This window comes from Schistocerca nitens, chromosome 8 (genome assembly GCF_023898315.1).
Source record: "Schistocerca nitens isolate TAMUIC-IGC-003100 chromosome 8, iqSchNite1.1, whole genome shotgun sequence".
Classification (NCBI taxonomy): domain Eukaryota; kingdom Metazoa; phylum Arthropoda; class Insecta; order Orthoptera; family Acrididae; genus Schistocerca; species Schistocerca nitens.
Window position 1 is genome coordinate 178,686,649 of NC_064621.1, and position 23,171 is coordinate 178,709,819.

Below are 23,171 nucleotides of genomic sequence, written 5' to 3' on the forward strand. Positions count from 1 at the left end.
AGAAAAGCTTCATTTGTTTTAAGAATGAACATCCCACAAAGAGATAGTATTGACTATGGTAGGTAATCCCATGACTGACAAACAAAAGCCTGGAACTAAAATAAAACAATTCCGTTATAGTCTGATATTCAAGAGCTGCAAAAATTTACGCTGGAAATTAACATAGATGATTCCAGAATGAGATTTTCACTCTGCAGCGGAGTGTGCGCTGATATGAAACTTCCTGGCAGATTAAAACTGTGTGCCCGACCGAGACTCGAACTCGGGACCTTTGCCTTTCGCGGGCAAGTGCTCTACCAACTGAGCTACCGAAGCACGACTCACGCCCGCTACTCACAGCTTTACTTCTGCCAGTACCTCGTCTCCTACCTTCCAAACTTTACAGAAGCTCTCCTGCGAACCTTGCAGAACTAGCACTCCTGAAAGAAAGGATATTGCGGAGACATGGCTTAGCCACAGCCTGGGGGATGTTTCCAGAATGAGATTTTCACTCTGCAGCGGAGTGTGCGCTGATATGAAACTTCCTGGCAGATTAAAACTGTGTGCCCGACCGAGACTCGAACTCGGGACCTTTGCCTTTCGCGGGCAAGTGCAAGTAGAGCACCCGAGACCGTAATGCCTCGGGTGGGACCTGTGTGTTTTGTACAAAGTCATATCTGGCGTTCCCAAGGAAGTGCTGTAGACCCTCTGATCTTCCTGATTCACAGAAACAAATTAGGGAACAATCAGAGCAGCCCTCTTAGAATTTTTTCATATCATGCTTTCACGTAGCGTGGTGAAAGTCATCAGATAATCAAAACGAATTTCAAAATGATTTAGAGAAGATATCTATATAATGCAAAAAGTGGCAGTTGATTCTAAATCACGAAAAGTATGAAGTCATACATATGAGCACTAAAAGGAACCCGCTAAATTTGAATTACACGATAAATCACAAAAATTTAAAGGCTGTAAGATTGATTGCTTAGGGACTAAAATAATGAATTTATTAAATTGGAACGATGACACAGATAATGTTTTGGGGAAAACAAACCAAAGACTGCGATTTATCGGCAGAACACTTAGAAAATGTAACAGTTCCACGAAAGATACTGCTTACACTACGCTTGTCCGCCCTCTTCACGAGCACTGGTGTGTGATTTGGAATCCATATCAGATAGGACTGACCGAAGATACCGAAAAAGTTCAAAGGAGGGCAGCTAGTTTTGTATTATCCCAAAATAAGGGAGAGAGTGCCACTGATATGATACACGAATTGGAGTGGCAGTAATTAAAACAAAGGCGTTTTTTGCTGCGGCTGGAACTTCTCATGGAATTTCAATCACCAACTTTTTCCTCAAAGTATGAAAATATTTTGTTGGGGCCCACCTACATAGGGAGTAATAATCATCGTAATAAAATAAAAGAAATCAAAGAACGCACAGAAATATTATGTTTTCCTTTTCCCGCACACTGCTCGAGAGTAAAATGGTAGAGAAGTACTCGTAGCTTAAACGTGGGTCGATGAACCCTCTGCCTGGCACTAAATTGTGAATTGCAGGGTAATCATGCGGATGTAGATTATGATGTAGACGAATAAATATAAGAAATTTCCTGCACCGCTACTGCACACTGACATATGGATTTATATTTTATTGCTGATGTAGATATTATAGACAGTTTTGTCACTCGGCTGCAGTAACTGTCCTTCAAAAGTCTATGCATTCAACTAGCACATTTCCGACGACTTCAGAATTTGGAAATATAAACTTGTTTCTTTTATCTCGTATGTAAGCGAAAAACTAGATTCAAAAGTTAAGAATTTGTTTAACCTTATAATGCTTTGACGTTGTATTTTGTTTCTGTTGTAATACACCTAGCCGGCCGGGGTGGCCAAGCGGTTAAAGGCGCTACAGTCTGGAACCGCGCGACCGCTACGGTCGCAGGTTCGAATCCTGCTTCGGGCATGGCTGTGTGTGATGTCCTTAGGTTAGTTAGGTTTAAGTAGTTCTATGTTCTAGGGGACTGATGACCTTAGAAGTTAAGTCCCATAGTGCTCAGAGCCATTTTTTTTGTAATTCATCTACACCTCTTCTCCGTTGCCTATCCAGACATCTACTCCAGATCCGTTGTCCCAGCAGTTTCATTTAAATTGTTCCGTATTTCATTTAATTTCCTACTTTTGTTATTTATTTTTCGGTACTTTAAAGAAGAAACGTTTTAGTGCATCCAGAAATATTCAATATTGCTACTTTCAGGCAATCAGGTCTTCCAAATCTTTTCTAATGTACAGCCTTACTTTTGAGGGAGTTACTATTTCCTACGAAAACGAGTTAATTTATTTTTTTCCTTCCTGGTGGGCTTTCATGTACTCAGTGAGGTATTGTTTCGGGTCTATTGCCTTCTCTGCCGAAATCCTGCAGCTTTCCTCGTATTCTACATAGTTTGATCACGTTACGATCTCTTACAAAGCCGCGAGTTGCTGCAGGTGGAAGGTATGACCTGCGATCGGTTCTCGCAATATGATTAACGTAGTAAAAGCTGTTTGTCGTACATCGAGCAGGCTCTGTGGAGTAGCCCTGCTGACCGCGACGTCGAATCACGTGACAACGCATGTCACATGATTTCCATCGTGCTTACCAGCGCCGACAACACAGTCCGCATACAAACAGACGCCCTTATCACGTAACGTCACTGACTTCTGACCTAACCACCTCGAGGGTCACATGCTTCGGAATCACATGCCACTGATAACAAACCTGGCTTGTCTTTCTTCGCAGCAAGCATTCATCTTAGGGTACACACTGCAACAAGCGCAAAATAAGAATATTCGACCATTATCCATTTTACCGCTTTCCAAGAAGAATTTCATGCTGTGTCCGCTGAAAAAATCGTGTGAATTTCGGCTACAAGCCATATGGGCAAAAACAAGGAGCTAATTTGTCGGTCTATCAGTGAGAGAGACGGATGGCGATGTGCTGCCGTTACTTGGTCATGAACGGTCTAGCGTATCACTATAGCACGACACGAGTATTAGGGCCACCCAAACTGAGTAAGAAGTTGGTGGGTTGAGGGCGACGGGGGGGGGGGGGGGGGGGAGGGGGGTACGAAGTGTGATCTGGTGATCTGCAGAAAGTACAAATGGTGCGTGTTTCCTGTGAACCACCGTGGATCCTTGAAAGGATAAGCTAAACCGTGTGTCCAATAGATACTAGGGACGGAGTATACAGTGTGATTGTTAAAAAATATATCGTTACTGAGTTGTACCTAGTACATAGATAATACTGTCCACACAGGACCCTATTAAATTTTCAGTAAGGGAGAATGGAAAAAACTGGAAGAAGCCGACCTCGTGAAGACCAACTTGGATTTCGGAGAAATGTAGGAACACGGGAGGTAATACTGGCCCTACGACTTTTCTTAGAACATAGGTTAAGGACAGCCATACTAACGTTTGTACCACCAATAGACTTGGAGAAAGCTTTTGAAATTGTTGACTTGAATTCTCTTTTTAACATTCCGAAGGTAGCAGGAGAAAACACAGCGAGTGAAAGGCTATTTACAATTTATACACAAAATGGCGTCAGTAATAACAGTCGAGGGAAATGAAAGGGAATCAGTGGCCGAGAAGGCAGGGAGACAGAGCTGTGGCCTGTCCCCGATGTTATTCAGTCTGTATACTGAGCAAGCAGTAAAGGAGTCCAAACAAAAATCTGGAGCAGGAATTAAAGTTCAGGGAGAAGAAATAAAAACTTTGAGGTTTGCCGATGACACTGTAATTCTGTCATAGACAGCAAAAGACTAGGAAGAGCAGTTGAAGGGAATGGGCATTATCTTGAAAGGAGAATATAAGATGAATATCGGCAAAAGGAAAATAAAAATAACGGAATTTAGTGTAATCAAAGTAGGTGATGCTGAGGGAATTAGAGTAGGAAACGAAACACTTAAAGTAGTAGGTAGTTTTGCTATTTGGGCAGCAAAGTAAATGATGAAGGCCGAAGTATAGGGGTATAAAATGTAGACAGGCAATGGCAAGAAAAGCGTTTATGAAGAAGAGAAATTTGTTAACGTCGAATGTAGACTTAGGTGTTGGGAAGTGTTTTCTGAAGATATTTGTCTGCAGTGTTGCCATGTATGGAAGTGAAAACTTGGACGACAAACACTGTAGACAAGAAGAGAATAGAAGCTTTTAAAATGTGGTGCTACAGGTAGGTACGCCACGCAACTGGTGAGGCGGTACTGAGTTGAGCTGTTGAGACAAGACATTTGTGGCACAACTTGACTAAAAGAATGGATCGGTTGATATAACACATTCTGAGACATCATGTGATCACCAATTTAGTATTGGAGGGAAGTGTGGGGCGTGAAAATTGTAGAGGGAGACCAAGAGATGAACACAGTAAGCAGACTCAGATGGATGTAAGTCGCAGTAGTTATTCGGAGATGAAGAGGGTTGCACAGGATACAGTAGCACGGAGAGCTGCATCAAACTATTCTTTGGACTGAAGACAACACTGAAAACTGGACTGACCACTCACCTCGTTTTTTAGATAGTAATGACAACTGGTCTGTTTTTGTTACAAAGCTCTTATTCTTGCTGTTAAAACTTCAGTAATTTTAAACAGATCAGTGCCATTCGTGATTTGTCACCACAACAGGCACTCTCAAGAGTTCCGTCTCGCACTGATAGTTCTATGTAGTCAGGGCGTTACTCGCGCACCTGCAACGTATGTCTATGGGTGCCATACGTCCGGGTTTCTCCGAATCTGTCCTAGTTTTGCGGGAGTCCGTGGGCGTCTTGTTAGAGAGGGGAGAGAGTGTCTATACAACTGTTCATGGAAAATCTGAACCTTCTTGTGTCTGGAGGTGTTCTACTGATTCGAAATAATAGGTTTTAATAAAGGTTAGTTAAAAATCACAAATCCTTTAAGGAACCTAAAATCAGTTACATACTATGTAAAAGTGAAGAGGCAGCAGATAATGAAGGTGCAAGATGTAAGGGTTCAAAGGGAAACAGAATGTGTTTCCGACCATTTTAGTTACTTCAAAAATTGCATTTCCAATTAAGACCAAAATAAAACAGGAGAAGAAAGAGAATGATGATGGAAGTAGAACTACGGTGGATCCAAAATATAAGATACATCTTCAGCAAGAAGATTAAATCTGAGATTCAATGCAGTAGAGAAGTGCTAATAAGCTATACGGTTTCCTGAAACAGTGCATTAAGGGAGCAGCGGAGGTGGCCTTAGGAAAGGAAATATATAACATATGGTTAACCTCTGGGAGTGAAGAGGATTGGAACAGGTATGGGGTATATGAAAAGAGGGTTGAGAAATTATCAAGAAAGTGTAAGGAAGACGAATTGGGAAAGAGTATGTGGGGAAACTGGGCATCCGCTTAGACATTGGAAAAAGCACTTTGAAGAACTGCTGGCAGAAAAAAGAAGTGATCATGTGACAGGTGTCTACAACAAAGCCGGCCGAAGTGGCCGTGCGGTTAAAGGCGCTGCAGTCTGGAACCGCCAGACCGCTACGGTCGCAGGTTCGAATCCTGCCTTGGGCATGGATGTTTGTGATGTCCTTAGGTTAGTTAGGTTTAACTAGTTCTAAGTTCTAGGGGACTAATGACCTCAGCAGTTGAGTCCCATAGTGCTCAGAGCCATTTGAGCCATTTCTACAACAAAAGCACTACATTACGCGAAATGCAGAACATGTACTAGAGGAAGAAGTAGAAGAGATGCCGAAAAAGGCAAGAAATGGAAAGGCATGTGTACTGGAAGGAGCTGCGATGGAATTGTGGACATATGGGCCCCCTCAAATGGTAAGACTTATATGTATATTGTTCAGTCAGATTGTGGAGGGAGGGGAAATACCAAGAGAGTGATGTGTATCACATATTTTCTGCTGTCTATAAAACAGGGAACAAGAAGCATCCAAATAATTATAGGTGGAATAGTGTTTCGCATCTATCAGCAGACTTTTTAGCGCTGTATTGAAAAATAGGTTGGAGAATGACAATGAGAGAAAGATGTGAAAGGAACAGGAACGTTTTACTATTGGACGATATTGTGTGTATCTTGTTTTTAGCGTTAGACAAATAAGTGAGAAGACGTATTCTAAGGATCAGAAAGTACGCCTAACATTTGTGGATTTAGAAAAAGCGTGTGATACTGAGCCCATCAATGCACTATGGGAAAGCGATGGAGTATACTTGTGTAAAAGCACGGCAAATACCCCTAATCTGGAGAATAGTTAAAGTAGGGAGAAAGTAGAGTGAGACATTCCAAACATCGAAAGGTCTTAGACAAGGCTGCAGTATATCGCCGACCCTGTTTAAAATATATACGCATTATACGTATATTGGGACGATAGAATCACTCATGTGGAGGAATGGGAATTCATTTCCAGCATGGTACTATGCACTCATTATTATTTGCAGATGATCAAATACTGATCTAACAAAGAAAGAAGGACAAATTGACGCTAAAGAAGGTGATGGAAGCATTTGAACGAGGTGGGTTTAGAATAAACATGAGCAAAACAGAATATCTAGTAGTGAGAGGAGATGGAAGGGATATAATACCGCCGCGAGTAATTATTAAAGCTGTGAAGCAGTTTAAATACTCAGAATCGATTATCCATTCCTCAGGAAGCTGTGAAGCAGATGTGAAACACAGGATCCAGAAAGCAAGAGGAACAATTAAAATTCTAAATGGAGTTCTGTGGAGCCGGGTAATATCAAAAGAAACAAAGAAGAGGATTGTCCAAACAGTAATGGAAAGTAACTAACGTACGGTGGAAAAGGATGGAACCCGGGGGAGCAGCAGAGAAACAGAGTACGGGCAGTAGAGATGTATGAAATTAGGAGAGCAGCCAGAATACCGAGAATAAAGCGGAGAAAAAATTGAGGAAATTATGGAGACGCCGCCAGGGAGGAGAAGGTGCGGACGGCCGAGATTGAAATGGAGAATGGGAACAACTATAAGGATGAGAAAGAGAGATCTGAACGAGGAGGACTGCTACGATCGTGAAAACTGGCGAATGGGAATACAGCTGAAGAGTGGAGAATCCATTAAAAGTAAAAGTAATCAAGTTAAAAATGATTAAATTAGGGTTGGCGCGAGGGTAGGTTCGTTTTCAATGAAAGAACCATGTGCCAGAGAAAATAATCCGATTTGAATCAAATGTCCAGGTTTTCGAAGGCTTTCTACAGGGTCGGAAATTTAAGTGATGGCAGACCTGTTGATGGCTGGAATGAATTCACTCCTTCGGTAACAATTAACAAAAGCGGACTGCTCAGTACCGTGTAGTTAACACGTACACAGCTCCGAGTGCCCAAATGTACTGTCAGTTCCTGACTGTAGTCCTATGATGGTGTACTATACACCAGTTTCGCAGTCATTTGAAAAATTCTGTGAAACAGAAGTTCAGACAGGGAAATACAGAGCATGCTGTTGCGGAAGGACTTACTTCACAACTGCAACGATGTCTCGATAAATAAACCGTTTAAAGTTTACATGGGAGAGAAAGGGAACAATCAGATGATCGATGAAACCCGACATGAATTCACGCCGAAGCGAGCTTTAGAACGACCTACAATCAAACAAGTGTGTCGCTGGATAAAACAGTCGTGGTTTAGAATGAAAGAAGACGTTGTTGTAAAATCTTTCAAAAAGTGCGACATAAATAACTGCATAAGGGATTTTAAAAGTCAGTTCGGTTTATTTTTTTACTCTTGCTTTCAGTGTAATAATAAAAATGGTAAAAATGTTGTTTTAAAAAAAACTGCTTGAAAATTAAATTGCGTCTTATAGTCTATAGCGTTTTATAGTCCGTAAAATACGGAACTTCAGTTTATTGAAAATGGTAGCTAAACGCATAAACTTCCTGAGAATACATCTGAACACCTGTTATGACAGCGTCGGGTTTCTTTTCTTTCTCTCTCTTACTACAGACAGCATAGTTTAGGAGAGCTGCTGCCACAGTGCTGACTATGCAGGAGAAAGCACAATGTGTTTTGTATTTTCATAAAACACGGTCGCCTGTTACAGTTCAGCGAGAGCTCCTAAATATCTATGGTCTAGATCTGCCAGATGTCAAGGGTATTAACGATAATATGAAAAGTTTAAACAGAGTGGCAGCGTTGGTGACGAGACAAGATGCGGCAGACACTAAGTGAGTGACGGCAGTATTGGTACCGTGCGCACAATATTCCAACACAGTCGGCAGAAATCAACGAGACGTGTTTCGAGGCAAACGGGCGAACACCAGAGCACTGTAGTGAAGATTCTACACAAGCAATGAATACAAAATCCAACTCTAGTAAACCATGCAACCAAATGATAGCTCCAGACGTGATAAGTTTGCAAGAAACATACTGGAACGAATCGATGCACAAACAATGACTACGTTTAAGTTTCTTTTTTCGCCGAAGCGACTTTTCACATCTTCGGGAAAGAAGACAGCCATAATGTCCACAACTGGGGGTCGGAGGTCCCACGAATCGTGATACAGCAGATAAGGGACAGCCCGAAAGTAAACGTGTTGTTTGACTAAATACACGACATATTTATTGGATCGTTCCTTTTCACTGAGCCTACGAAATGGTTCAAATGGCTGAGAGCACTATGGCACTTAACATCTGAGGTCATCAGTCCCCTAGAACTTAGAACTACTTAAACCTAACTAACCTAAGGACATCACACACATCCACGCCCGAGACAGGATTCAAACCTGCGACCGTAGCGGTCGCGCTTTTCCAGACTGAAGCGCCTAGAACCGCTCGGCCACATCGGCCGTGAGCCTACGATTTCGGCAACAGTTTACCTCGACGTCGTGGAACATTACACTGCACCTCAGTTACAGGATTTTCAACCACGGGTAGTATTCCAGCAGGACAGCACACTACCACTTTGGAGGTTATTTATTCATCAGTTCTTGCACGGAATGTTTCCAAACAGATGGATGGTAGAGACGGTACAGCATCATGGCCACCATGTTCACCATACACAACCCCTCTTGACTTTTTTGTGGGACATCGTTAAGCACAGAGAGAGCTGTAGAGGTTGTGACGGAAGAGATTTTGTCACGGAAATGAAGAGAAATTATTTATCTCCTAGACGTTCTACGACCAATAAACGGAGCACATGTGGAAGCGTATAAATAAAAAATCTTTATGAGCTAAGCTATCATTTGTAACAAACCGTATAGTTTTATCTAGTATAGATCATTAGAAGTAAGTTATAGCAATCAAAGAAAGACTGGCGTCGCATGTGTTCATCAGTTCATGTGTAGGACCATCTGTCCTGACGGTCCACAAAGTATTCTTCTCAAACTTAATGTAATTGCTCAACCCGAACACATCGATATAGTTCTGAAGTTTCTACGGTGTTTCTTGATGTGATACAATGCTCTAAAGTAGGCCATTATTTCAGCAAGTTGAGTTACACTATGTGATCAAAAGTATCCGGGCATCCCCAGAAACATACGTTTTCCATATCAGGTACACTGTGCTGCCACCTACTGCCAGGTACTCCATATCAGCGACCTCAGTAGTCATTAGACTTCGTGAGAGCAGAATGGAGCGCTCTGCGGAACTCACGGACTTCAAACGTGAGCAGGTGATTGGGTGTCATTTGTGTCATATGTCTGTATGCGAGATTTCCACGCTTCCAAACTTCCCTAGGTCCACTGTTTCCAATTTATAGTGAAGTGGAAACGTGAAAGGACACGTACAGCACAAAAGCGTACAAGGCGACCTCGTGTGTTGCCTAACAGAGACCGCCGACAGTTGAAGAGGGTCGTAATGTGTAATAGGTAGACATCTATCCAGACCATCACACAGGAACTCCGAACTGCATCAGGATCCACTGCAAGTACTATGACAGTTAGGCGAGACGTGAGAAAAATTCGATTTCGTGGTCGAGTGGCTTCTCATAAACCACACACCACGCCAGCATATGCCACACGACGCCTCGCTTAGCGTAAGGAGCGTAAACATTGGACGACTGAACTGTGGGAAAACGTTGTGTGGTGTGACGAATCACGGTACACAATGTGGCGATCCGATGGCAGGGTGTGTGGGTACAGCGAATGCCCGGTGGACGTCATCTGCCAGCGTGTGTAGTGCCAACAGTAAAATTCGGAGGCGGTGGTGTTATGGTGTGGTCGTGTTTTTCATGGAGGTTGCTTGCAGCCTTTGTTGTTTTGCGTGACACTATCACAGCACAGGCCTACACCGATGTTTTAAGCACCTTCTTGCTTCCCACTGTTGAAGAGCAATTCGGGGATGGCGATTTCATCTTTCAACACTATCGAGCACCTGTTCATAATGCACGGCCTGTGGCACAGTGGTTACACGACAGTAACATCCCTGTAACGGACTGACCTGCACAGAGTCCTGACCTGAATCCAATAGAACACCTTCGGGATGTTTTGTAACGCCGACTTCGTGCCAGGCCTCACCGACCAACATAGATACCTCTCCTCAGTGTAGCACACCGTGAAGAATGGGCAGCCAATCCCCAAGAAATCTTCCAGCACCTGACTGAACGTATGCCTGCGAGAGTGGAAACTGTCAACAAGGCTGAGGGTGGGCCAACACCGTATTGAATTTCAGCATTACCGAAGGAGGGCGCCACGAACTAATAAGTTATTTCCGGCCAGGTGTCCGGATACTTTTAATCACGTAGTGACTATCTGATTGGGGCGCAGACTTTTCACGCTCGCTTCGTGGTTCCATTCCATTCTTTATACTTAGAAATGCGTTTTATGCATGATACACCAGCACGCTGCTATTTTTTTACTAAATTTTATTCAGGAGTTGTACTGAGAGGCACCCACATGCCTTGCTCATACTGTGGCATCAAGCAGTCAGGCCTGCAAGATGAGTGGTCTGCCAAGCGAGTGGATTCATTTTTTATTTATCAAGTAACATGAACTCTAGTACTCACAATTAAGTTAAAAGTTATTCTCCTGCTTGGATATTACACAACGGAAACGCACATCTGACTATTAGTAATTTACACAACACTGACTGTTCACTACGCACTGGCAATATCACATTTTCTTTCTTATTTAACGGCTTTTATCAACACGTGGCCATCGCACTGAATATGAATGGCGCACACATTATAAAATCTGGATATCATGACAACGTACAATTCGAAGGAAAAGGCCACCAATCTTTTTCTTTTCACTATCTTATTTATTCTGATAAATTCTATAACCTAAACCCACAAATTTTATAACCTACAACAATAACACATGAGAAATTCCGCCCAGAGGGCATGGCTTTACATTGGTGATTCTCTATCTTATGGTCTCGTAATTCTTTAACGCTACTGTGCACTTTCTGGATAGGATGGTGGATCTTTTGCTATATCTAACACTTCGACTCTCACAACCATCATCACGAAACTTTCCTCCAGACCGAGCGGTACAAAAGGAACATGCATAACCCACTACCTCTGAAACTACCTTGCTACTCTCCCATGCAAACCACACATACTTAAATTACATGACATACACCACACTGCAACATGGAATACAACATAAGGAATAGTCACAACATTATAATCACATCACTTTCAGCTTTCCCACTTTAATTAGTATTCATCCCAGTTCCACACGACACTGCCCCACTTCGTAACTTTTCTTTTCTACTACGAACTCTGGACGATATATGCACGTCTTCCTGTGCAATGCAAGCCAAGTGGCGTCGCTGGGTAGACGGCTGACTCACCTTGCTTCTCTCTCAGAGTATTATAGTTTGAATCAAGCGTCACACGGAAACACAACACGCAAAGTAATATTAAGAACATATTCATCACACACGCGAGTCCTCAACTGATACCATGGACGAGTACTTCTCTTTATCCTTTGTCTCATACACAGATTGAGACTCACACAGTACTCACCACGTGGAAGTACTCGTCTCTAATTTCAAGTCCTGCAGACGATATTTCTTAAATATTTCCAACTTATAGTACACACGCTAGTAATTCAGCTTAACTTAAGCACTCGGAAGTATTTCAACTTATTGCTACACGTGGTTTCATTGTGACCGTTGGTCACTTCCGAAGATTACTACGATCCTATTAATATTACCTGCCTGAAATTTAATTCTCCCCGCAAAAGTTCCTGAAATAGAGAAATTATTATTCTAAACTACTCTTAAGTATTTCACATGCATACCATGTCTCCACTCTTTTGTCCTTACGGAGCACGCCTAAGACAGGTCTTACCAACACTAGATCCAGCGGCAGAGTGCTGAAACATGGCCATTCTTCAGGTCCTCTCACACCTCTGCCGAAGTGGGGGAAGACCATGCTACCGTATTGGTCAGCCACATTTCAGGCGCTCAAAGCTCTGGTAAGTTTCATCTCTTTGGTTTCACCAAAGATGGCCAAAGGATCGTCTCAAAGATGATCATATATTCACATTCACTATCTGCGGTTAGCAGACGTCCATACATTCATTCATTTCACAGATCTCACTAAACTGGCTGTAGGGATTTATTTTGTGGGAGTGCACATGTGATCAATTAAATAAATAAATTGTCATTCTTTCCCACACTGGTATCCGGCTTCGCTGTATTAATTGAAATTGAGTTATTTTTACAAAAAATATGTTGTACTGACAAGAATAATGAAGATTGTTGTACCTATTTTCAATGTCGGGCGGTACTGTACCCTTTCAGTACAGTTTTGCGATAAGTTTCTTTCGGCTGCATTTCCGTTATCAAGCGATCCTCAGTTATAAAGCGCTATTATCATATACAATTTTTACGTTGTACATGTGACTGGTTTCGTAACAGCGAGTCGAGCACTTACTTCCATACCTCATCGATGACACAGTAGCTTTCATATAATTCTATGTATTGTATTTGCAGCGCAGATTCCGTTTGTTTTTGTTTGTGTGTATATTTACATAATATTAGACGTTGTTGTTAAGTAATTTTTTGTTGAAATTTTCGTTTTCTACCAATTTGACAGCTATACTTGACAGAATATATATACATATACCACTACACAATTCCATAGATGAATAATATATGTTATAGATTCTTTGTATAGGTTTGTGTGAGTAGTCTTTCCTTATCGTGTTATTTACTACCGCACTCTAAAATTTCGACGACATTTTTAATGAAACTTTTATGCTTACGTTCAGTTTATTCGTTTAGAATTTGGCTTGGCATTTTCTTATATGTGTGGGTACTTTTATTTCTTCTAAAAGTTTTATTATTGGGCCTTTATGTATTATACGTAGGATTTTCATTGCGTGGTCGAACTGGTTTACACCTCAGGCTCTGAGGAATACAAAATTCTCTTTAATGTGACTCGTTGCTTCATGTCACGTCCTTAGAGGCGTTATTCTTTAGTTTTCCATCAATGTATGTTAAATAGCTGACCTATTAAAGTTGTTGTTGTTGTGGTCTTCAGTCCTGAGACTGGTTTGATGCAGCTCTCCATGCTACTCTATCTTGTGCAAGTTTCTTCATCTCCCAGTACCTACTGCAGCCTACATCCTTCTGAATCTGCTTAGTGTATTCATCTCTTGGTCTCCCTCTACGATTTTTACCCTCCACACTGCCCTCCAATACTAGATTGGTGATCCCTTGATGCCTCAGAACATGTCCTACCAACCGATCCCTTTCTTCTAGTCAAGTTGTGCCACAAACTCATCTTCTCCCCAATTCTATTCATACCTCCTCATTAGTTATGTGATCTACCCATCTAATCTTCAGCATTCTTCTGTAGCACCACATTTCGAAAGCTTCTATTCTCTTCTTGTCTAAACTATTTATCGTCCATGTTTCACTTCCATACATGGCTACACTCCATACAAATACTTTCAGAAATGACTTCCTGACACTTAAATCTATACTCGATGTTAACAAATTTCTCTTCTTCAGAAAAGCTTTCCTTGCCATTGCCAATCTACATTTATATCCTCTCTACTTCGACCATCCTCAGTTATTTTGCTCCCCAAATAGCAAAATTGCTTTGCTACTTTAAGTGTCTCATTTCCTAATCTAATTCCCTCAGCATCACCCTACTTACTAAATTCCATTATCCTCGTTTTGCTTTTGTTAATGTTCATCTTATACCCTCCTTTCAAGACACTGTCCATTCCTTTCAGATGCTCTTCCAAGTCCTTTGCTGTCTCTGACAGAATTACAATGTCATCGGCGAACCTCAAAGTTTTTATTTCTTCTCCATGGATTTTAATGCCTACTCCAAATTTTTCTTTTGTTTCCTTTACTGCTTGCTCAATATACAGATTGAATAGCATCGGGGAGAGGCTACAACCCTGTCTCACTCCCTTCCCAACCACTGCTTCCCTTTCATGTCCCTCGACTCTTATAACTGCCATCTGCTTTCTGTACAAATTGTAAATAGCCTTTCGCTCCCTGTATTTTACCCCTGCCACCTTCAGAATTTAAAAAGAGAGAGTATTCCAGTCAACATTGTCAAAAGCTTTCTCTAAGTCTAGAAATGCTAGGAACGTAGGTTTGCCTTTCCTTAATCTAGCTTCTAAGATAAGTCGTAGGGTCAGTATTGCCTCACGTGTTCCAACATTCCTACTGAATCCAAACTGATCTTCCCCGAGGTCGGCTTCTACCAGTTTTTCCATTCGTCTGTAAAGAATTCGTGTTAGTATTTTGCAGCTGTGACTTATTAAACTGATAGTTCGGTAATTTTCACATCTGTCAACACCTGTTTTCTTTGGGATTGGAATTATTATATTCTTCTTTAAATCTGAGGGAATTTCACCTGTCTCATACATCTTGCTCACCAGATGGTAAAGTTTTGTCAGGACTGGCTCTCCCAAGGCTGTCAGTAGTTCTAATGGAATGTTGTCTACTCCCGGGGCCTTGTTTCGACTTAGGTCTCTCAGTGCTCTGTCAAACTCTTCACGTAGTATCATATGTCCCATTTCATCTTTTTTACTCCATAGCTGTACCTGAGGCACGTTCAGAGTCGAAACATGTATACCAAACACCCCAGATACATTCACGTCGTGAATTTTTTGTTGTGTCAGGTAGCTCATCCCACAGGGCTTTTGGGCCATGTGGTGAGTGCAGTCATTGTTCCATCAAAGCAGTCTGTGAAGCTAGCGCTAGTTGCGGCATCTACCGCCGTTGACGAGTGACAGCGTTACGTAGCGCAGAGGCAAAGGTGCCGCGTCGGACGTCACACGTCGAGATAATGGGGGACCTTTAAGGAGCGTAGTCCGTCACGAGGACTGTGAGGCTGCCCGTGTGCAACACTCTTCTGTCTCGCTGTGGCTACTGCAACACACACTTGCCGGCAGGAAGACTGCACCTACTACCGTTGCAGCTGGCCACTGTGTGTGACGTCCCGACCTTTCGCCTACGTCAACGTTCAGAAAGGCGTTGGAAGCAGGTATGTCCGGCACATACGTTCCAGGTATGTATCCAACAGTGTACAAAAACACATTTACACTGAGGTAACAATAGTTAGGGGATACATCCCAGTATTGTATCTGACCTCCTTTTGCCCAGCCTAGTGCAGCAACTCAATGTTGCTTACAAGGCGAGGCCGCCAATTGTGAAATTCAGATTCGATTCATACTGCGCATAATTAAAGCTCATGGCCAGGGGTGTAATGTGGCAAAGCACCAAGATGCACTTCTCAGCCGTTGTCGAGAAAATCGACAGTTAAAAGAAACCGTTGTGGTGAAATACTCTCTATGATCAGTAATTTTCTACAGCGTAGTGGCGCAGCGGTAAGCGCTCGGGTTCGTAATTCGAAGGTCGCCGGATCGAATCTCGCGCCATGCAGTTTTTTTATTATTAGTTTTTTGTAATGTATTAATGAATTGCTTATGCATGTTGGTGAAGGCGGATCGCTCTCCAATTGTACCGCCTCCATTTTTCCGTTTGTTTATCAGGGTGTACCAAAGCTCTCCCGTCCGCACTGATTTTCGACGATGTTATAAGTTGCGCTAGGGATCGCATCTACCTTCTTTCGAAGTTAGCAGGCAACTACGCAGTTATGCGGCGGCTCGTTTTGGCCCATTCAACATCTGTCCTTCAAGTGTAACGAGCGAGTAACGGAGTTTATATTTCATACCTGCCACAGCAAATTTGTGTTCGTGGGGTCTCTATTCCAATTCGAACGTTTGACTTACGCTATACGTATTCGTTTCGGAATATCGTTTCTACGTCTTCCGTTAACTATACGTGGTTAACATTATGAAGACAATTAATAACATTTGTGAAATACAACTTTGTTCGCGGAAAACATAATGATGTTCGAAGTCGCCAGTTTTTCCACGACAAACGACTTTCAACAACTTATTATATGCATAATTGTTGCAACTGATTGCCGGGAATTATATATATATATATATATATATATATATATATATATATATATATATATATATATATTTGAATTACAAAAAACAAATACTAAAAAAAAAAAGGTTGCATGGCGTGATTCGATCCGGCGACCTTCGGATTACGAACCCGAGCGCTTACCGCTGCACCACGACGCTGTAGAAAATTATTAATCGTAGAGAGTATTTCACCGCAACGGTTTCTTTTAACTGTCGATTTTCTCGACATCGGCTGAGAAGTGCATATTGGTGCTTTGCCACATTACACCTCTGGCCATGAGCTTTTATTATGCGCAGTATGAATCGAATCTGAATTGCACAATTGGCGGCCTCCCCTTGTTAGACTCAATAAGTCGTTGGAAATCCCATCCTGAAATATCGAGTTAAACTGCCGCCATAGCCGTGCATAATAGCGAAGGTGTTGCCGGTGCAGGATTTTTGTGCACGAGTTGACCTATCGATTATGTCTCATAAATTTTCCACAGGATCCTTATCAGGCGATTTGGGTTGCCAGATCAATTGCTCAAATTGAATTTTATTCCAACCAGTCGTGAGAAGTTGTGGCTGTGGTGTCACCGCCAGACACCACACTTGCTAGGTGGTAGCTTAAATCGGCCGCGGTCCATTAGTACATGCCGGACCCGCGTGTCGCCACTGGGTGATCGCAGACCGAGCGCCACCACAAGGCAGGTCTCGAGAGACGTACGAGAACTCGCCCAGTTGTACGACGACGTTGCTAGCAAATATACAGACGAAGCCTTTGCTCTCATTTGCCGAGAGACAGAATAGCCTTCAGCTAAGTTCATGGCTACGACTTAGCAAGGCGCCATTAGCCTTACATAGTTTGATAGTTATCGTGTGAAATGTCTCATCAAGAATGCTGTATTCACAACAAGGAAGCATTAAAAGTTAAGTATATTCGAGGAGCTGCATACTTTTCTGATTAGAATTCACTACTTATCCTGTTCCAGAATTCACGCCCGTCTGCGTTAGATAGCGTGCATTTCGGCCTCCTCTATCTACAAGGTGTTGGCACATTCACCAACACATCAGTGGCGACGAGGGAAAAGTGTTGTTTCTGATTGCTTACATTTACTTGTGTCATGGCTTCGCCAGATGTACTGTCCGAATTTTATCGCTTGCAGAATCAGCAGACGCAGGCGTTATTGGATGCCCTGGGACAGCTCGTCCAGGGTCAACGTGCGCTGCAAACCGATGCGGCCGCCGCCGCTTCATCGCTACCGCAGCCACAACACGCCGTTGCGCCGTCCTTCCGTAATTTTGATTCAACCCACGAGACCTGCCAAGAATGGTCTCGACAGTTCGGCTTCCATCTAGCCGCCTACAGAATTCAAGGTAATGAGCGGCAGCCGTTTTTGCTTTCTTGTGTCGGTGTGTCCACCTACCGTGTGATAGTGAAATTGTTTCCCCGACGCGACGTAGCAACTCTGTCCTACGAAGAAATTTTGTCTGCTTTAGATGCCTATTTCAAGGAAACAGTTAATGTAGTTGCAAAAAGGTATACGTTCTTTCGTACCAAACGTATGGCCGGTCAGACTAATAGGGAGTGGGTTGCAACATTGCAAGGACTTACTAGGGATTGTGATTTTCAATGTGAATGTGGACTTCCGTATTCAGATACTATGGTGCGTGATGCAATAGCACAGAACGTTTCTGATGTTCGCATACGGGAACAGATTTTGAAACTAGTTAATCCCTCCCTTCAACAAGTGATAGACATATTGGATAGGCAAGACACACTTGACTTTGCTACGGAATCATTTGAAACTTCGCCGGCAGTGTGTCGCATTGACTGGCCCGCCGGGCGCGCAGCACGGGACGCTAAATGGCCCTTGCGCACGTCAGCGCAGCTGCAGCCTAGCTTGCAAACACGTGTGCCGCGTCCGCATGTCACTGCTGTTCTCAAATCATGCCCGTGGTGTGCAACTAGACATTCGCGTGACACTTGCCCGTCACGCCAAGCTATTTGCTTTTACTGTCATAAGAAAGGACATGTTCAAAGTGTTTGCCAGAAAAAGCTAAGATCAGACAATCACAACAATTCCAGGCCCTTTGCTTCGCGCCGGAATCGAACCAGGGACAATCAGGCTCGTGGACCTTCGCCCATGGACATTCATGTCGTTCATTCCACCCCATCCAGTGCCACTTTATCTAACAGTGACTGTGTTCGTCCCACAAAAAGTGTGCGTCGACGTCGCCGGAAATCCCGTGAAGTCGCAAGTGCTTCTGTACCTGTCTCAGTTCATAATTGCACGTGAAACTCGCTCTTGTCGTCAGCAGGACAATAAACTTTTTGTAGACTTAGACTTTGGAGGCACAGTGGTACCATTCCAGCTCGATACCGGAGCTGCAGTTTCTTTGCTCAATCACGACACGTACAAACAACTGGGCGCATCTCCGTTGCGTGCCGCAATTGTTCAGCTCAATAGTTACTCAGGCCAGAAAATACCTGTGTTAGGACAGTGCAGCCTTCTTGCCACATACAAGGGACAAACAAAACTTGTGTCATTTTACGTTCTTCGTTCTTCTACTGCAGTGAACGTGTTTGGTTTAGATTTATTTCAGTTGTTTAACTTGTCTATCGTAAATCAGGTCCTTTCGGTGAATCAGACTGCGCCTTCAGCCAGTGTTTCTAGTCTATGTGACGAATTTGCAGACATTTTTGCACCGGGCCTTGGTTGCGCTAAGAACTATGAAGCACATTTGGAACTCAAAGTGGACGCGCAACCGAAATTTTTCAGAGCGCTCAATGTTCCCCACGCATTGCGTGATGAGGTCGCAAGAACATTACACGATTTAGAATCTCAAGGTGTAATTGAACGTGTGCAGGCTTCTCTCTGGGCCTCACCCTTAGTAATTTTGCCAAAACCTTCCGGTAAACTGAGACTTTGCGTGGACTTCAAGGCAACTGTGAATCCACAACTTGTGACTGCAACTTTTCCTTTGCTCCGCCCGGAAGATCTTTTTGATAAACTGTGCCCGGGTAAATACTTTTCGAAATTGGACCTAGCAGATGCGTACTTGCAAATACCAGTGGACGAAGAATCCCAGCGCGTCTTGGTGGTTAACACGCATCTTGGATTGTACCGATACAAAAGACTGCCATTCGGGTGTGCATCCGCCCCTGCATTGTTTCAGCAATATTTACAAACTGTTTGTGCGTCGGTCCCTATTGCTGCGAACTATCTGGACGATATTGTGATCTCCGGAAAGACAGAAGCCGAACATTTAGCCAACCTACGAACGTTATTTCAGGTCTTGCGACAAAATGGTCTTCGCTTGAGGAAGGACAAATGTGTGTTGTTTGCTCGTGACTTACCGTATCTGGGACATGTAATTAATGCCCAAGGCATACGTCCGAGTCCAAGGCACCTCCGTGCCATACAGGACTTGCCTTCACCGCAGAACTTGAAACATCTCCAGAGTGTGTTGGGAAAAATTAATTACTATGCCAGGTTTGTGCCGCGCGCTTCTTCCATTTCAGCTCCACTTCATCGCTTACGCCGTAAAGGTGTTCCGTTCGTCTGGACGACGGAATGCGAACGCGCCTTTCGCCAGTTGAATTCGGCGTTGCTTTCCAATACTTGCCTTACGCCATTCGATCCCCAGAAACCCCTTTTGTTGATGGTAGATGCATCGGATTTCGGGATCGGTGCTGTGCTTGCGCACAAAGATGGATCGCATGATCGCCCTATTGCCTTTGCGTCAAAATTGCTCTCGTCTGCGCAACGCAATTATTCCCAGATAGAGAAAGAAGCTTTAGCTCTCGTGTTTGGTGTTACTAAGTTCCATGATTTCTTGTATGGTCGTCACTTTACCATCATCACAGACCACAAACCGTTGACATCGCTTTTTCATCCGAACACGCCTGTACCTCCACGTACAGCGCAGAAATTCATTCGCTGGTCTCTTTTCCTCTCGCAGTACCGCTACGATATCTTGTATCGGTCCACTGCTAAGCACGGAAACGCTGATGCGTTGTCCCGTTTGCCTGTTGCTGAGGATAAAGCATTCGATTCTTCCGAACTTGCTTGCATGTTCATTGATTCGGAAACTGATGACGTGGTCGAATCATTTCCGATTGATTTTCGTCGTGTCGCTACAGCCACAGCTGCTGACCCTGTCCTTGCTACTGTTTTGCGTTTTGTTGCTACGCAATGGCCCTTGTCAAAGTCACGGATCGAGTATCCGCTGGTTCGGCGATTTTTTGCTCACAAGGAGAGACTTTTTGTACGACGTGGTGTTCTGTTGTTGCGTTCGGATAATGATCAATCCAGAGTCGTGGTCCCACGTTCGTTACAGTCCTCTGTCTTACGGCTTCTTCACCAGGGACATTGGGGTATAGTGCGTACGAAACAACTTGCTCGTCAGCACTGTACATGGTTCGGAATCATTGCTGCGATTACGAATATGTGCTCTTCTTGCGTGGCGTGTGCCGAACAACAATCCGCCCCGCCGCGGAAATTCTTTGCATGGCCACATGCCACTTCCCCTTGGCAACGCTTACACATCGATTTTGCTGGTCCATTCTGGAATGCTCGATGGTTGGTTGTTGTCGATTCTTTCAGTAATTTTCCTTTTGTTGTCCGGATGTCTTCCACGACGTCATCTGCCACCATCCAAGCGTTGTCCGCTATTTTTTGCATTGAAGGTCTTCCCCAGACTGTTGTTTCCGACAATGGCCCACAATTCGTGTCCGCAGAATTTCAGTCATTCTGCAAGGCCAATGGTATTCAACATCTGACATCCGCGCCGTTTTCGCCTCAGTCAAACGGTGCCGCTGAACGGTTGGTCCGGACTTTCAAGTCACAGATGTTGAAATTGAAAGAGTCGCATTCTCGGGAGGACGCGTTATTGCTCTTTTTGTCTTCGTATCACTCTCAGCCCCGCGATGGTCGCTCGCCGGCTGAATTACTCCATGGTCATCCTCATCGAACCTTGATGTCTTTGCTGCATCCGCCGCATCAGGTTCCTGTGCAGCGGCAGACTCCTGCTTTTGCTCCTGGCGACGTTGATTTCTATCGCAACTATCGCGGTTAACGGCGTTGGCTCGCAGGGCGCATTCTTCGCTACCTCGGCCGCGCGATGTATGTGGTTTTGGGGGCCTCTGGTGAGGTGCCTCGGCATCTCAATCAGCTGCGCCTCTGTCGTCGCCTGGGTTCTGCCGCTCCCCATCTGCTTTCAGCGACGGTGCCGTCCGGTCAGCGCCCTGGGGACCCATCTACTGGCTCGCCTCATCCCCAGGTGTTACCGACGCTGCCTTCCATTTTGCCTCATGGCGACGCGCCGCCGCCGCCGCCGCCTGTTTTCCCGCCGGCGCTGCCCGCAGTGGATGCGTCGCTGCAACCGCCTGGCGCCTCCCTGGTCACGCGCCGCCGCTCGCTTCCCGTGACCGGATGTCCTCCACCATGGAACTCTTGCCCGCTCCAGACCAGATGTCGTCTTCGCCCGTCGGGTGCCCCGACCACATGGAGGTCAACCCTTCGGCCCCTCCTGTCTCTCTACGGGCGCATACACCGCATGTTGACGTGCACCCTGGACTAGGTTTTCAGGCGTTTCCTAGCTCCCCTCGGACCGAATGGCCGGGTGCGGGTGGCACAGCCTCGCCTGTTGTTAGGCTCCCCACCTCTTCGCATACGTCAACATGGGGTCCTCCCCACGGCGGGCGGAAGCCTTATCACACGACCGTTCGCCGATTTGCGGGGGAGGAATGTGGTGTCACCGCCAGACACCACACTTGCTAGGTGGTAGCTTAAATCGGCCACGGTCCATTAGTACATGTCGGACCCGCGTGTCGCCACTGGGTGATCGCAGACCGAGCGCCACCACAAGGCAGGTCTCGAGAGACGTACGAGAACTCGCCCAGTTGTACGACGACGTTGCTAGCAAATATACGGATGAAGCCTTTGCTCTCATTTGCCGAGAGACAGAATAGCCTTCAGCTAAGTTCATGGCTACGACTTAGCAAGGCGCCATTAGCCTTACATAGTTTGATAGTTATCGTGTGAAATGTCTCATCAAGAATGCTGTATTCACAACAAGGAAGCATTAAAAGTTAAGTATATTCGAGGAGCTGCATACTTTTCTTATTAGAATTCACTACTTATCCTGTTCCAGAATTCAATGCCCGTCTGCGTTAGATAGCGTGCATTTCGGCCTCCTCTATCTACAAGGTGTTGGCACATTCACCAACACATCAGTGGCCTGGTGACCTGACACCGTTGCCTGGAAATGCTAAGAGCATGAATGGCTGCAAATAGTCTCCAAATAACCAAACATAACCATTTCCAGTCAATCGGTTCAGTTTGATCAGAGCACCCATGCTATACCATGTAAATACAATTCACATCTTCTTGGGGTCACCACCAGCTTGCGTGGGGCCTTGTTGACAGGTTGGGTGTACGGCTTTGTGGGGTCTGCTCCACGCTCGAACCCTACCTTCAGCTGTGAATAAACGAAATCGGGATTCATCTGACCACGCCACAGTTTTCCAGTCGTTTAGGGTCCAACTGCTATGCTCGCGAGCCCAGAATAGGTGCTGCAGGCGAAGTCGTGCTGTTAGCAAAGGCGCTCGCTTCGGTCATCTGCTGCCGTAGCCCATTCGACACACTTTTCAGAGCACTGTCCCACCGGGCATTCGCCAGATCCACATCCTGCCATCGGATCGTCGCATTGTGTACCGTGATTCGTTACTCCATACAACGTGGTCAGATGATTGGGTGTCACTTATGTCAAACGTCTGTACACGACAAGTACCGGCCAGCGACGGCACAGTACAAAATCTTGTTATAAATAACTTTATTT

The 23,171-nt window shown here is 44.4% G+C and overlaps 1 protein-coding gene across 2 annotated transcripts in view; it reads left to right on the forward strand.

Annotated features, from left to right (window-relative positions):
• LOC126199357 (probable cytochrome P450 6a13) overlaps nt 1-23,171 on the forward strand; it is a 251,063-nt gene that overhangs the window by 66,882 nt on the left and 161,010 nt on the right. Inside the window, exon 1 of one of the 2 annotated variants that reach the window (XM_049936220.1) lies at nt 15,224-15,388. The exons of the other annotated variant lie outside the window; for it this stretch is intronic. The gene's annotated coding sequence lies outside the window, so the exon portion shown is untranslated. Of the gene's footprint in view, nt 1-15,223; nt 15,389-23,171 lie in introns of those variants that run through there. 2 annotated transcript variants of the gene reach the window in all.